Below are 17,044 nucleotides of genomic sequence, written 5' to 3' on the forward strand. Positions count from 1 at the left end.
CAAGCTGGGGGTAATATAGTAATTATCCAAAGTATGCATTTATAGTTATGTGTTAGACCCCAATTAGTAATTGGGTGTATTTTGGTGTTGACAGTTCGGGAATCTGTCATCCAACAGCTGGGGTTGAGTCTGCGGGACTTCAGTAGTATGGGATTGTGTCTACGAGACTTCAACAGTGTGAGGTGAGTTTCCTTTCAGTAGGAACGGGTCTACGGCCACAATGCCGGCCCGTTTAAGTTAGCAGTAGTTCAGTATGCTTGGTGTCTTTGTGATACAGACATGGTATGTGTTATGTGTTTCGGACTATGGTCCGATGCAGTATGCAGTATATGTGTTCATATTATATGCCATGATCATGTTATGCTATGTTCAGTTAGTTCCAGACTTCGGTCTGATGCAGTAGTTCAGTGTGCTTGATGTCTCTGTGATTCAAGTATGTCCTTGTGTTATGTGTTCCGGACTTCGGTCCGATGTAGTATGTAGTATCTGTGTTTATGCTAGTAGTTATGATTATGCTATGCTATGTTCAGTCAGTTCCGGACTTCGGTCCGATGCAGAGGGCAGGGCCCTGGTTAGGTCCGGACTTCAGTCCGATGCAGTTTCCGGACTTCGGTCCGATGCAGAGGGCAAGGCCCTGGTTAGTTCCGGACTTCGGTCCGATGCAGTTTCTGGACTTCGGTCTGATGCAGAGGGCAAGGCCCTGGTTAGTTCCGGACTTCGGTCCGATGCAGAGGGCAAGGCCCTGGTTAGTTCTGGACTTCGGTCCGATGCAGTTTCCGGACTTCGGTCCGATGCAGTTTCCGGACTTCGGTCCGATTCAGTGGGCGAGGCCCAGTATGTGCTTTATATGTTATTGTATGGTATGTGGTAGTTGGGGAGACTCACTAAGCTTCGTGCTTACAGTTTTCAGTTTTGGTTTCAAGTACTCAGTTTTCAAAAGAGGAGCTTGGAAAGAGTGCAGTGCACACACCATTTGTTTAGCCTGGGATGGTTATACTCTGATATATTTGACAGTTGTTTTGATATTTTAAGATACATTGTGTATGATTCTTATATGACGTTTGATGAATATGGTTTTTATTACTGATTTAAAACGAAATTTTCAGACTGTGTTTTTGGGATGTTACAAAATTTTACAAAAAAAAATTGTAAGAGATAGAGATCATGACAGACCTCTAGAAGTGAACAATTGACCATCCGATCGAATTGATCCAATCTTCCTTCTCTTTCTCTGAATCTGCGATGAAGTGTATCAGGTCAAGAGCTCGAACACAAACTGTCGTCATAGTTTACTGCATTGGGCGGTGAATCGCCATTACAGTTCCCCATAGGCTAGCCATCCAATCTGCCAATTGAGGTTGTGACTTTTGAGGGCTCGATTTGGGGATGATCGTGCCCTGATGGAAACTCGTGTCCGATAAGGGGACGAGTGAGGTGGATAGAGGTGGTGACAAGCAAATCGAGAAGCAAGAAGACACGGAGGTAGATCGACGGTCTTCATGGTGGTCCGACGAGAAAAGAAGACGGAAGAAACAAACATCTGAGAGCGTGGGGTGGGGGTGGGGGTGGGGGATGGGGTGAGTTACTTTTTTTTATCTACTTAAGAATTGGTCTCAATTGTTCTCAGATTAAAATTGTTCTCATTTGAACATATATATATATATATATATATATATATATATATATATATATATATCCAAAATTATCTACTTTAAAAAAAAATTCAAATTTGTTCATGATTATCAATTTTATTCTTTATGTTTTTGGATTAAGTTATGAATTTGTTTATGTCTAATTTGTTCATGAGTTTCAAAATAATTAGTATGTTATATTTTTACATTAAATGATATACTACAAACTGTAGAAGATAAACAAACCAATCATTTTCATTAAAAAAAATGAAAATTGAGAGAGAGAGGTTTCTAGAAAAAAAAATTAAGAAAGAAAGTATGATCATTATTATAATAGTAAGGCCATCATCGCTTAAAAGGCCATATAAACTTACAAATACGCCATGTCATCTAATGACCGAAAGTCTTGCAAATTGCAAATTACTATGTGGATCTATTTTTTTATATACGTCATGTGAAAGTCATGTGGATCTATCTTTTTATTATAGTATTAGGTGTAAAACCCGTGTATTATACGGTTATTATATGGATTGATTAAAAAATAAAATATTAAAATATAAATAATAAGTATTTTTTAAAATAAAATTTTAAAATAAAGAATGAAGAAACATATTAATTGCAATTTATTATAATATTTATTACATTTGATACTTTACATATATAAGTATAAGATTATGTGGCTTTTTAATTTTAAAAATTGAAAAAATCCACAAATTGACATGTGGATATTATTTATTTATAAAATATCACAAAATGACAAGTATCAAAACTTATTAGAGATTGACATGTGACAAAATTATCTTCATTTATTATAGTAGATTAATGTTTATATTAAATATTGTCCTAATTGATCAATTTTTTTATTCAATTGTTATTACGTTTAACTTTTTATTGTTATATATATATATATATATATATATATATATATATATATATATATATAGAGAGAGAGAGAGAGAGAGAGAGAGAGAGAGAGGAGGGTTCAATTGAGAAAAAAAAAGGTTGAGAATGAGGGAATCATTCTCAGTCACTCATTATTTTTGCCGCAAAAGCCTCCGTCGTACCAGCGGAAATTGGAAAGGAATAGACATGTGTTTTCCAACAAAACATGTTTCCTTAAACTATGCTAAACATTAACTTAATATATACAAAAACATAGTTTTTTCGTTTTTTTTAATTTTTAAGAAGCTATTTTTATTGAAAAATGATTTTAAATATACCAAAATTTATGATTTTTTATTCTTTACAAATAGACATCCATATTGATATAGTTTTAAGATAAAATAAAAAATTTATTTTTTTTATATTTTCAGTTTTCGTTATTCATAAGTGAATAAAAATGAATCAGGTTTTTACTACAGTACATTCGTTATTCACTTATGAATAAAAACTATGATTAATTTTTTTTACAATTTAAGTATCATTCATATATGAATATAGCATATAATAAACATAGTATATTCATATTTAAATATTAGACGATGTATTCACTTATGAATATTACATAGTTTATTCACTTGTGAATATTAGATGATATATTCACTTATGAATATTAGATAATATTTTCATATCTGAATATTACGTAGTATTACATGGTATATCACATGTGAATATTACATAGTATATTCACTTGTGAATATTAGATGATATATTCACTTATGAATATTACACAGTATATTCACATATGAATATTACAAGGTATTTTCACAAATATATATAATTTTTATATATTATTCGCATATGAATAACATACAGACTTGCATATTTGTTTTTTTGTTTTAATAATCATATACTGATTCAGGTGAGAAAACATATTCATATATGAATATAACGTGGTAATTTAGTTTATGCATTTCATCAAACAGTTGGAGTGCATACAATTTAACTTTTTTAAAAATGTTAAAAACATGATACTTTGACTATTTAAATCTTACAAAATAGTAGATTGATAGAGAAATTATATGAAATTTTTCAAAAAAAAACGATTTGATCTTTTTCTAACCTCAGTTTTGAAGTTTTATTTGATAATCGATGTTGAATGAATGATATGAAGTGGATTTTTTTGTTGATTATCGATGATGTTGATCTAATGACGCTGGGAGTATAATTAATCGTAGATGTTGAAGATCTGATCGTATTCAAGCAGAATTGAAGGTTGGATTAAAAGAACCAAAAATGAATTTTTGTTGTTAATTGTTGAATCGTGTTGATAAACATGTTATTGACGAAGATCGATGATTGATTAGCACTGGATGATGTTGATGATGGTTTAATTGAAGAAATCTTGATGATTGTTGAAGGTTGGAGAAGAATTTGGATGATGAACGATGAATGGGTTTGAACTGTAATCTAATTCTCTACAGATACGTATTTGAGATTGAAGGTTGTTATCATATTTACAAGTTTGTCACCGTGTCTTTTTATGCTTAGATTAAATGAGTGGCTGAGAATGATTCCCCTATTCTCAACCTTTTTTATTTTCTCAATTGAACCCACCTCTCTCTCTCTCTCTCTCTCTCTATATATATATATATATATATATATATATATATATATATTGTTGAGATGTGAAATGTTATTCCAAAGTTGATGTGACATGATATATGATAATTAAAAGATGAGTAGGATTGTACCGATGTAGATGATCTTAACGTTTATTTTTTTACATGGTCATTAGGGTTAACATTCCTTCGTTGAAATTCTCATAATGTAATTTATACTGCAAAAAAAGAAACAATTATAAATCGAGAGATTTTAAAATAACTTTATCTTTATACATTAATTTATTTGAGCAATATGATTGAAATTTTATTTATAATGTTTTCTATTTTACGATATCGTAATCTTATCATATAAATATCGGAAGATTCTATCAAAATAAAATAATTACCTATTTAAAGCATGGAAAATATATCTTCGTCTAACTGTTCACAAAGTAATAAAAAGTTTAACAAGTAATATGTTTAAAATTGTATCACAAAGAACATAAAATCAGTGTAAAAGAGAAAATTAAAAACGTTAAAAGTGAAAAACAAGTTGTACTCGTAGAGCATAAAGTTGATGTAAATCAAAGAATTGATAGGATGCATTTCATGCTAATTTTTATCATGTTTTATTATTTTCCACCTTTCTTTGTGCATGTTTGCTTTATAATCATGCATTGCATCATATGTCCGTGATTATACTTTAAATGTTGTTATGAGCTACTTTACTTTGTGCAAATTATTTAATATTTAATGGCAGGTGCGGTGGGGAGGAATGATACTTAAAAGTTGAGAATTTGAAGCAAGACGGTGCACAAAGGTTTGGAAAAAAGAGGAATAGAAAAAATAAGGCAAAAGTGGAGCAAAGAATTTGGAAAAGATTTAGCATGAGCTTGTTATCTTTGACTTGATCGGTCATTTGAAAAAATATATTTAAAAAGAGCAACATACTTTAGAAGTGATACGACCACGTTATCTTTTGTCGTTAACTGAATCTATAACAGAAAACCATGTGGTTCCTTAATTAAGTGAAACCAACAAAAAAAAAAATCAATAATACTTATTTTAGGGTAGGGTCGGGTAGTATACGTTAAAAAATGGACCGGCCAATTCAACCGGTAAAAATCGATCAAACACCGATTCAAAAATCCAAAAAACAGCTGCAATTAAATAGGAAAAAGTCGTCCGATGTATCGAGAAACCGGTTGATTATTAGTCAATTTATCAAGGCGTTTGATAAAAAGTATCTCTTACGATTTATAGGATATCAATATATTATGTTTGATTGAATCTCGATCTTATATTCTTATACGGTCACTTTTTTTTTTGTCACTGAGTATATATAAATAAAGGTATAAAGAAATTCTGTTATTTAAATTGATTTCCATCAATTAAAAGTGTTTACAATACTAAAATATGAATATGAATAAAGTGAGCACACAACATGAAAGGACAAAAGGTTTTGCTTTCACAGTTCTATATTTGACAATAGACTCACACCATATCTGTCATAGCAATTTTTTAGAGGCTACTTTTTGACAGTGCCACAAATTATAATTAGAAGGTAACGAAGCAAGAACAGAACGAGATGAATATGTAAAAGACAATAATGGATATAAAGCAAAACCTCATAGACAAGAGGAGATCCTCATTGAGCTTTAATAAACTCGCCCTCGGCGAGAGGCCGGTGAGGCCGCCATACATAAATGTATGGAGATTGGTAGTATTTGGGAGTGTCTGACGTCAATTTTAAAACGGCGAACAGAAACAAGAAATGTATAATTAGGATTTTTTCAGTTTTCACCTAAGATTTCTTTTATCTACTTTTTCTGGATTTATAAAACTTAAAGATACATGAGGAGATTATGATTTTTTAGTTTTCACCTTTAGATTTCTTTTATCTACTTTTTTTGGATTTATAAAAATTAAATATACATGAGGAGTAGTGGACCGTGGGCTTCTTTCTATTAGAATAGTTTATTTATTTATTAATATTTTGAGAGCGAGAATTGTTAATTTTTTTTGTTCTCAATCCCATAATTTAAAATATAGATTGTCTTTAGTAACTTATTTTTTCTATGTCTGAAATGATTTTTTCCAATATATTTTCTAAAAACTTCGAAGTAGGTCTTTGACTTTTTCCAAGTTAGTTTATTTTTTTTCTATATATATTCTAAATAAAATTGAAATTTTAGATAGATCGACCTACCTTTAGTCTTACTAGACTTTGGTCATTAGCACGACAAGAACATGTCAATAAGTACACTATTATATTTTTAAGTGACACAATCATGTTACATTTTAGGCAAGACATGATACGGTTCTGTCAACCGTTTGCCAACCCACATTTTGTTTTTTTTTGTTTTTAAGTGTTATTTTCGAGGAATTAAGGCGTGAATCAATTTCGAAAAACCAGGCGTCGACTATCTTCTCCAGGGAATGAAATTTTAGTCTAACAATAACGTCATTGCTTCTTAAATTCATACCATACAATTATTTTAAAGTGTTTTTTTTTTTTTTTTTTTTTTTTTGAAGTAGGGACGTCTTTTAAATGTCCACTTAATGTTAAGAGATTTTGAGAATTTTTTTTTTTTGAGACGAACACAACGTTTAATGTTTACAAATGTTTTTAATACATTTTGAGTTTCACTCATGATCATATGTATACATAAATTAATTGGGATTGATATTAATGTGGTCCCACACTATCATATGACTTGGAGATCTAATGTTTTATGTTTTGATGTTTTGGTGTTGTGAAAGGAGATTTTAGATTACCTTTCACTTGTATTGGGATTTCAAAACCCTTCACGTGTTTCATACGTAAGCTTTCACATGTATCCTATAAAATATTGATATTTTAATGTAGAAGCCTAGGTATTTGAAATGTGTTACGTAATATTGGACATGTATGCTTTCATTATGTAACATCTTAAAAATCCAGATTAGGATATTAGAATCTATTAATGATATGGATTATATATTGGGTTATGAGGGATCTAAAAAGCCATAAATACGCACAACGGAAGCAATAAACAAATAAACTCATAAGCCAAAAGACAGACCCATGTTTAACCAAATCAATTTCAACTAATATCAACATAAGAGGAATAAAGAAACATACCCTTATAGTACTTTGAAACATCCGTAGATCTTTGACGGAGAGTGGATTGCTAAGAGTCCAACGTAGATGTAACATCCGGTTTCGAGAAGTTTCTAATTTCGGGATAGCGGACTGTAATTTGATCGAGTAAAGGGCTTAGGCTTCAAGGGAATAAAGTTTAGACCTTATTAGATGTTGATAATGTTTGTTATGTGATTTAAGCCCTTGAATTGTGCTTTGGAGCTAAAAGGATAAACCGGGAAAAATATATATTTTGGACCCTTTGTATGTACTAATGAGCTAAGTTCGGTATGAATTAAGTAGAATTAGTTAGATAGGATTGTGGGGTTTGTTATGTAACACCCGGTTCCAGGTATGCTATTATTTTAGAGTATGTATGGTAATCTTCTTTGGAAGCCACGACGTGGTGAAGCCTCACCACGACGTGGCGATGAGTTTTGGGCCGCGGGGTTTAATGAACCAACACGAAGTGGTGATTTCGTCACGACGTGGTGGTGGCTATTGAGGAAAACCCTAAAGTTTAAGGGTTGAGCCCTATTTAAAGATCCTTAGTGTAACACCGTAAATTTTCAAACCAAAATTTTAATTTTAAACACAATAAAACTCATATCACAATCTCTCAAAAACCACAATTAACTCAAGTGTCATCAAAATCCACAAAATAAAATCACTATCCCAGAATCATAAAAATACTCTCGCTCCGGTGTGTACTATCAAGCCGGCGCCTTCCCGTGATCCTGAGAAGTACCTGAAACACATAACACATAACACGGTAAGCACAAAGCTTAGTGAGTTCCCCAAAATACCACACGTATCTCATTAGCCTCTCATGGCTGTGCTCGAATAATACCCTCTGGTTAGTGTGTCTCAGTGGGACCCTCTGGTCCCACAACTCAGTTGAACCCTCCGGTCCCTCAACTCGGCAGCTCAATATAATACACAACATATATCACAAGGACAAAAAGCATGATATCTCAATACACAGTATATGCACATAAGACCCTCCAGTCACACATAGATTCCCACTCAAGGTAAGTATAGTGAGAAGACTCACCTCGTAAGCAAGCAAGTAATAACCTCGTACATGAATCTCGAACTAGCCTCCGCCTAACACATAGGATAAATATCTCTAATTAATACTCTATTCACTACTCCAAATAAACCAAAGGTTATTCTTTCTCTCTCTAACTCTTGAAGCGAGTAAAAGACCATTTTACCCCTCCATTGTCTGCATTCCTCATGTTTGACCAAACTCTAAAGTCAACATAAGTCAAACTCGAGTCAACAGTCAATGCTGACTCAACTCGTCGAGTCCCCTTGACTCCTCGGATGTCTCATGAAAGTCCAGCTCAGCTCGTCGAGTGGACCTCCAACTCGGCGAGTTATCGTATGATCAAGCTCATCGGGACAAACCCTAACTGACTCGTCGAGTCAGTTCATAGACTCGGCGAGTCCCTTCAATCTGATTTCTCATTCAGACATTTTAAAGCAGATCTATCACTCCAACCACTAGATCTAGCATCCCAAGACTCTATTGTTACGTAAATCTTCGATCTTTACGTTCATGCATGATACTTTTGCTCCAAAATACCTATACATGTTCTCACAAAGTGTTAAGCACGATAACTCTCATATGGATGAATAAAGTTGGGACCTTTGGACTTTAGGGACCTCACAAGGTCCATATCTGAGGTCTAAACCTCATAATAACTCAGTATGCTCGAAGTCCCAATTAAAAGGTGGTAGAAACCCTAATCTTCCATAACCATGAGATCTAACCAAATAAATGAGAAATGTGCATGCTTTTTACCTTCCACTTGAAGCTTTGGACGAATTGGCCCTGGATCCCACAGTTCCTCCTTGTTCCTTGCTAGACAAACTCCTCTTCTCCTCAAAAGATGCACTAAAATTCCTCAAGATTAGCTTTGAGACTCTCTTAGCTCACTACACTCGTTTAGGGTTTCACACAAGGAGGCTGGGCAACTGGTGAGGCGCAAATGAGAACATAAGTTCTCTTAAATAGGCCCCAAACCCGGGGATTTAGGGTTTCATCTCACAGCGCCAACTCGGCGAGTCGTCTCTCTGACTCGTCGAGTTGGTCACTTAACCCCCGTGGCCAATCATGACTCTACTCGACGAGTTGAGGCACCAAATCGCCGAGTTACTCAATAAACCCCAAAAATAAATATATAAATAATATACCTGGGAGTCCGGATGTTACAATTCTCCCCCACTAGAATCAGACTTCGCCCTCGAAGTCATGCTCTGGAAATAACTCTGGGTACTACTCGCGCATCTCGGACTCCGGCTCCCACGTCCACTCGGATCCCTTCCGATGTTGCCATTGGACCTGAACCAAGGGCACCTCCTTGTTCCTCAGAACCTTCACCTTCCGATCTAAAATCGTTATCGGCCTCTCAATGTAATTCAGACTCGCATCCACCTGAATGTCCTCTAGTGGCACCACTGCCATCTCATCGGCTACACAGTTCCACAACTGAGACACGTGGAAGGTGTTATGTATCTGGCTCAACTATGCGGGTAGCTCCAACCAGTATGCAACCTTACCCACTCTGGCGGTCACTCTGAAAGAACCAATGTATCGGGGCCCCAGCTTGCCCCGTTTCCTGAATCGGATCACCCCTTTCCATGGGGATACCTTCAGGTGTAACATCCCGTTTAAAATATAATGGTTAAATAATAAACCGGAACCCCGAAAAGTAATTTTAATATTATTATTTTATATTATTATTGTCCAAAGTCAAATAATAATTAGTGGGGTGTTGGTTTCGGGGTGCCAAATGATATACTTTTGATTTCCAAGGGTTAAAGTGTAAGTTTGTGACTTATTTTGTAAGGATTTTAGAAGGCAGGGTGTAATGGGTAACTTTTGGACTCATTCTGGAAGGATTTATGGGAACTTGGGTATAAAGGGTAAATTACAGACTTCATTTGAGAATAATTTGTAGAGGATGGGTTGTTTTGTAACTGTTGGACTTATATTGAAAGGATTTTATGGATTCAGGGGCCAAATGGTAATTTTGGGACTTAAATTGAAAGAATAGGGATAAGGAGGGACCAGAAGCATTATTATGGAATGAAGTTTATGGGATCGGGGTATATAAACCCGTCACCCACTAAACCCTAACCCTAATCAGGTGTTAGCCGCCACCCTTGTCCCTCCAGCCACCACTTTCCCCCTTCTTCCTCCGATCTCCGGCGTCGCAACTCCCTCTTCTGTCGAGTCGCAAACCATCTTCGCTGGAGTCGTCGAGCACCACCACCACAGCCCATACCGACTGTGACGTCGTGATTGGCCGGAGAAAAGTCCACTAGGAGCGAAGGCCCCACTGTTACATCACTCTTCCGGTAATGGCGCTGCCCCTTGCCTATTCATCTCACTCTTCTGTTTCCTTACTCCACTGTTAACCGCCACTACCCATTTTTCGTGAAGGCCAAGCTGTCGTCGGGAACGCCTTTCTGCCGTCGTGAAATGGTGGCTGAGCTCGTGGATTCATGAAGTTGTTGTGTGTGTGTTATTGTAACAAGGTGAAAATGCGGGCATGTGAGTTTCTGATGAGGGCAAGTCGTGAAGGACCACCATGGCGGCCAACCATGGTGGCTGCCGCCATTAACTCCGTCGTTGTTGTCCGCCTCCTTGTGTCGTCACCGCTGCCGTACGCCACCAGGTGGGTGGGTGGGTTATTTCGCAACAGAAGACGTGCTAATGTGTGTTGTGTATGGCTAGTTGACCGGATTTCACAAGAGGGCCACCACCACCACCACCGTGAAGTGGTGGCTAGCACCTCCGACCACCACCTGCCGCCACAATGCGGCTGTGTGTGTGTGTGTTATTTATGTGTGTGTAGCTTAGTGTGTGTTTGGATATGGTGTTGTAACATTGTAATCAATCGGAATAGTAAGAAAACTCTAAACCACCACCGTAAGGTGGTGGCTGCCGCACCAGCCGCCGTGTTGGGCGGCGGTGTGCTTAGTTTGCGTGTTGACTCGTTTGGGATGCTTGGACAAGATGGGCCTGACGAAACCCTAACGGGCCCAATGAAGCCCTAATTGACCTAAAAGCCTAACCATTTGATTAATGGGCTAGTATTTGGATTGGAAACCCTAATTAGGGTTTGGAAAACCCTAATGCCTTGAAACCCTAATTTTGGGAATTGATCGGGACACACACGAGAATTATTTAATAAACCTAAAATGTTAATTAATAATCATTGGCAAATTAACCTAAGGCAATATTGGACTTAATGGATTAAGTCCTTAATGGGTTAAGTAAGAAACACTTAACCCTAATCGTCATTTCATGTGGAAACCCTAATTTCACTTGGGCCTTGAGTTGGGCCTTTCTTTTGGGCTTTGGTGATTGGACTATTGATGGGCTTTCCAAGAACAAGTAAATGGACTAAAATAATTGTATGGGTTTTAGGATAAGGCCCATGTGAAGGTCTTGGGCCCAATTTGGAAAATTGGGCCATAGGTGGGCTATAACTGGGCCTTTATGATTATGTGATATTGGGCCATAAGAATACCAAGAGTTTGGACTAAAATAATTGGATGGGCCTTAAGGAAAGACCATGTAGAGGTCTGGGCCCAATTTGGAAATTTGGGCCATATGTTGGGCTTTGGCTCATTACTTGGCTATTGGGCCTTTGGAGTGTGAGTTGGACCTTGGGCATGTAACCCAATTGTTAATTGGGTATTGTTTGATGTTGACAGTTCGGGAATCTGTCAACCAGCAGCTGGAGTGTTATCTGCGGGACTTCAGCAGTGTCAGGTGAGTTATCCTCACTATACTAATGGGTCTAAGGCACCAAGGCCGGCCCATTGGATTTGATATCCCAGTAGTTGATTACGTGTTGAATATGAGATGATTATGCATGCTAGTTTACTATGCCAGTTAGGTAGATCTGTAGGACTACTTGTGTTACTGCTTGATTATCTGTATGTGTCATTAGCTGTATATGTAGACATGTTGTGTGGGTAGGGTTGAGGTTGCACTGCTTTGTGCGGTGACCAACAAACCCTGGAGTATGCCAAATATGAGCTGAGGGTCAGGAAGGCATACTAGACTCATACTGAGGACTCATTAGCATACCAGATACGAGCTGAGGACCGAGTGGTATACCAGACTCGTACTGAGGGCTTAAGGGTATTAGAGCATTCCAGTTGCGGGCTGAGGGCCAGTGGAGCATGCCAGACTCGCACTGAGGGTTGATCAGTTATATTTCAGTCTTAGGACTGCTGGGGGAAAACCAGCCATAAGCTGTGGGCTCGAGAGCAAACCAGACTTATGATGTGGGCTCGGAGGCAAGCCAGATGTGAGCAGTGGGCCCGGAAGGCAAGCTAGACTTATACTGTGGGCCCAGGGGGTAATCCAGACTGTAGAGTTGTGGACCCATTACATGCTGTTATTATGTGTACTGTTGTTATGTATCGGTATCTTGGGGGAACTCACTAAGCTGTGTGCTTACGGTTTCAGTTTATTGTTTCAGGTGCTTGAGATGTTCGGAAAGGCGAAGGCGTGATCGTACACATCCTCGTGAATTGGACTTATGGTTTCTGGGATACTATGATATTAAACTATTTTGAAATCATTTTTGTAATAACTAATGGCTTTTGAATGTTTGAAAAAGTTTTAAATTGGCTTGAATTTTATGGGTGTTACATCACGAGGACAAAATCTCCAACCCGAAACTCAAGCTCGGTTCATCGCCGATCTGCGTAACTCTTCTGGCGACTCTGGGCTGTCAGTAACCTCTGTCTGACCTGCTGAATCTGCTGAGTCGTCTTGAGCACTATCTCAGTGCTACCTATCACTCTCTGCCCCACCTCTCCCCAACAGATGGGAGTCTGAAACCTCCTCCCGTACAGAAGCTCGAAGGGAGGCATATCAATACTGGAATGGTGGCTATTGTTGTATGAAAACTCAGCCAAGGGCAAATAAGTGTCCCAACTTCCACCGAAGTCCATAACACATGCACGCAGCATGTCCTCAACCCTCTGAATCGTCCGCTCACTCTGCCCGTCTGTCTGTGGGTGATAGGTTGTACTGAGGTGCAGCCGGGTACCCAAATCCTCATGAAACTTCTTCCAAAACCTGGAAGTAAAACGCACATCCCGATCTGACACTATCGAGGTCGGCACTCCATGCCGAGCTACCACCTCCCTCACATAAATCTCGACCAGTCTCTCTGCGGAAGAGCTCTCACTGATAGCGAGGAAGTGAGCACTCTTCGTCAGCCGGTCCGCAATCACCCATTTCGCGTCAACCCAACACGTAGTTCTCGGCAACTTGGTGACAAAGTCCATGGAAATCAGTTCCCACTTCCACTGGGGAACCTCTAGTGGTTGTAGCTTGCCATGAGGACGCTGGTGCTCGACCTTAACCCGACGACAGGTCAAGCACCTCTCAACTACCCATGCCACATCTCTCTTCATACAGGGCCACCAGTAATCTCTCTTCGGATCCAAATACATCTTTGTGGCTCCAGGATGGATCGATAATCTCGATCTATGCGCCTCCTCCAACAATACACGACGAGCTCCACCTATATAGGGCACCCAAATCCGCCCATGGAAAGTCATAAGCCCACAATTGTCCATCACAAACTCGGAAACCTGCCCAATCACACGCTCTCTGCTTTGCGACTCAAGGCATCGGCTACCACATTAGCCTTGCATGGGTGATATAAGATCTCACAATCATAGTCCTTTACTACATCCAACCATCTCCTCTCTCTCATATTCAGGTTGGGCTGATCCATCAGGTACTTCAGGCTTTTATGGTCCGTGTATATGGTACACCGGACACAATAAAGATAGTGGCACCAAATCTTGAGGGCGAACACCATCGCCCCCAACTCCAAATCATGGGTGGGATACCTCGTCTCGTGAGGCTTCAGCTGCCACGACGCGTATGCTATCATGTGACCTCTCTGCATCAACACTGCACCCATCCCTGAAATGGACGCATCACAATAGACCACGAAGTCCTCCACTCCTTCCGGAAGGGCTAACACCGGAGCTTCGCACAACCTCTGGCGAAGAGTCTTGAATGATGTCTGCTGCTCGGGGCCCTTAACAAAAGTAACACCCTTTCGGGTCAATCTGGTGAGAGGAACCACAATCTTGGAGAAATCCTTGATAAATCTCTGATAGTAACCGGCCAATCCCAGAAAACTCATGATCTCGGATGGGGATCTCGGCACCTCCCATCGCATAATTGCATCAATCTTGGCCGGATCGAGCAATATCTCATTCTGATTAACGAGGTGTCCTAAGAACTAGACCTCTCGTAACCAGAAATCACACTTGGAGAATTTGGCATAAAGCCTCTCCGACCTTAAAACCCCAAGAACCTCTCGCAGATGCTCCTCATGCTGCTCTCTGGACCTCGAATACACCAAGATGTCATCGATGAACACGATCACCGACCGATCCAACATAGGCTAACACACTTGGTTCATGAGATCCATGAACGCTGTCGGTGCGTTGGTGAGCCCGAAAGGCATCACCACAAACTCATAATGCCCATAACGAGTTCTAAAGGTTGTCTTCTGAATATCCTCCTCGCGTACTCTCATCTGGTGATATCCAGATCTCAAATCAATCTTGGAAAACCAAGATGCCCCCTGCAACTGATTGAATAAATCATCAATCCTCGGAAGTGGATAATAGTTCTTGACCGTCAGCTTGTTCAACTCCCGGTAATCTATACACATCCGGTGTGAACCATCCTTTTTCTTAACAAAAAGGATTGGAGCTCCCCACGGTGAGCTACTCGGTCTGATAAAACCCTTCCCCAACAGCTCCTGGAGCTGTGAGGATAACTCCTGCATCTCTGGTGGCGCAAGGTGATAAGGTGCCTTGGCGATAGGCGCTGCTCCCGAAACCAAATCAATCCGGAACTCCACCTGCCTCTCGGGAGGCACACCTGGCAACTCCTCGGGAAAAACATCCGGAAACTCGCATACTATCGGAACCTCGGCGATAGAACTTGGCCTCTCTGTAGCAACCCGCGTATCCATCACATACGCCAAAAAGCCCATGCAACCCTTCTGTAAACTCTGTCTCGCTCTGGCAGCAAAGCAGAAAGCTGATCCAGATCTAGTACCCTCGCCGTACACCGTAAGCACTCCCCCACTAGGGTCTCGTATAGTCACTAACTGTCACTCGCAGTCGATCACAACTCCAAATCGACTCATCCAGTCCATGCCCACTATGATACAGACATCACCCATAGCGATCGGTACCAGGTCTATCGGAAACTTAACACCAAAAATCTCTAGTATACACTCTCGGATCACGTCAGTAGCAAAAACCACATGCTCGTCGGCTATAGAAACCCTCATAGGTCGACTCGACGCCTCATGTCGGATACTGATGTGATTACTAAAAGCTAAGGACACGAAGGATCGACTCACACCCGAGTCAAATAACACCAAAGCAGGTACAGAGCTCACAAGAAAAGTACCTATACACAACACAATATAAGCACAACATATCTCAAAAGAATATAAATAAGAATACATACCGGCCACAACGTCAGGTGCTGCGCGGACCTCCTCCGTTGTCAGCTGAAAGGCTCTCCCACGAACCCTCGGTGTCTCGGCCTTCGCTGGCCGACTCTCAGTAACACGCAAAACAGCATGTACAGATCCCTGTGTTGATCCCCTACATGATCTGAGGGCACTCGGCCTTCCGATTGCCGGTCTCGTTGCAGTGAAAGCAAACTGCAAACCCCTTGGGGCAATCCTTCGCCATGTGCCCCTCTTTGCCACATTTGTAGCAAATCCCCGCACGGCACGACCCCTCGTGACTCTTGCCGCACTTGCCACAAGTGCGGACCTTCTGGCCCCCAGCTCTGGTATCAGAGGGCTTAGCCCGCTTCGTCGCCGGCTGCGACTGCACCGGTCTCCGGTCCCTACCCCGTGACTCCTCCTCCTCCCTGGTCTGCAGCTCAAGTTCAATCTCCCTCCTCCTGGCATTGGCCTGAAGCTCAGCCAATGTCCTGTATGATGAGTTCGCCACGAACTCTCGTATATCCCTCCTCAGTATGCTCAAATATCGGCTCACACGTGCCTGCTCGGTGGACACGTGCTCAGGGCAAAACATCGCCCTCTCGTGAAACATCCTCGAAATCTTAGTCACTGACTCTGTCTTCTGCTTGAGAGACAGAAACTATTGTGCCAATCGTTCCTTCTCCACCGAGGGAACATACTCGTCTCAGAACATCAGAACAAACCTCTCCCATGTCACTGCAGTAAGAGTTGCAGGGGAAAAACTGGTTGTCACAAACTTCCACCAGTCCTTCGCTCCCAAGCGAAGTTGGTTCAGCCCAAACCGAACTCTCAAGTGATATGGGCATGAACATGGGTAGAAACATCCCTCAATATCAGAGATCCATCTCATCGCTGCAATCGGATCCTGTGTCCCATCAAACTATGGTGGCTTCGTGTTGCTGAACTCCCGAAACAACAACGAGTCACCTCCCTGTGGCCTAGCAGTGGCGACAGCTGCGGTGGCTGCAGCAGCAGCGGCCTCAGTAACAGCGGCATACCACTCATCAAAAGTCTAAATCAAGGTGGTATTAATAGACCCAAACATCTCTGGAATCTCCGCTCGAATAGCTGCGGCCACCTCCTCGTGAATCATCCTGCGAATCTTATCATCTCTAGTCCCACTGCTCTCGGGGTTGTGACGTGTACCCACCATGATGTCTCTGAAACACAACACAAAATCATCATAGACTCGCTCGAGCATACTCACACTCGATCACTCATCCCTAC

The sequence above is a fragment of the Lactuca virosa genome, chromosome 4 (genome assembly GCF_052849685.1).
Source record: "Lactuca virosa cultivar CGN04683 chromosome 4, Lactuca_virosa_CGN04683_v6, whole genome shotgun sequence".
Taxonomy (NCBI): domain Eukaryota; kingdom Viridiplantae; phylum Streptophyta; class Magnoliopsida; order Asterales; family Asteraceae; genus Lactuca; species Lactuca virosa.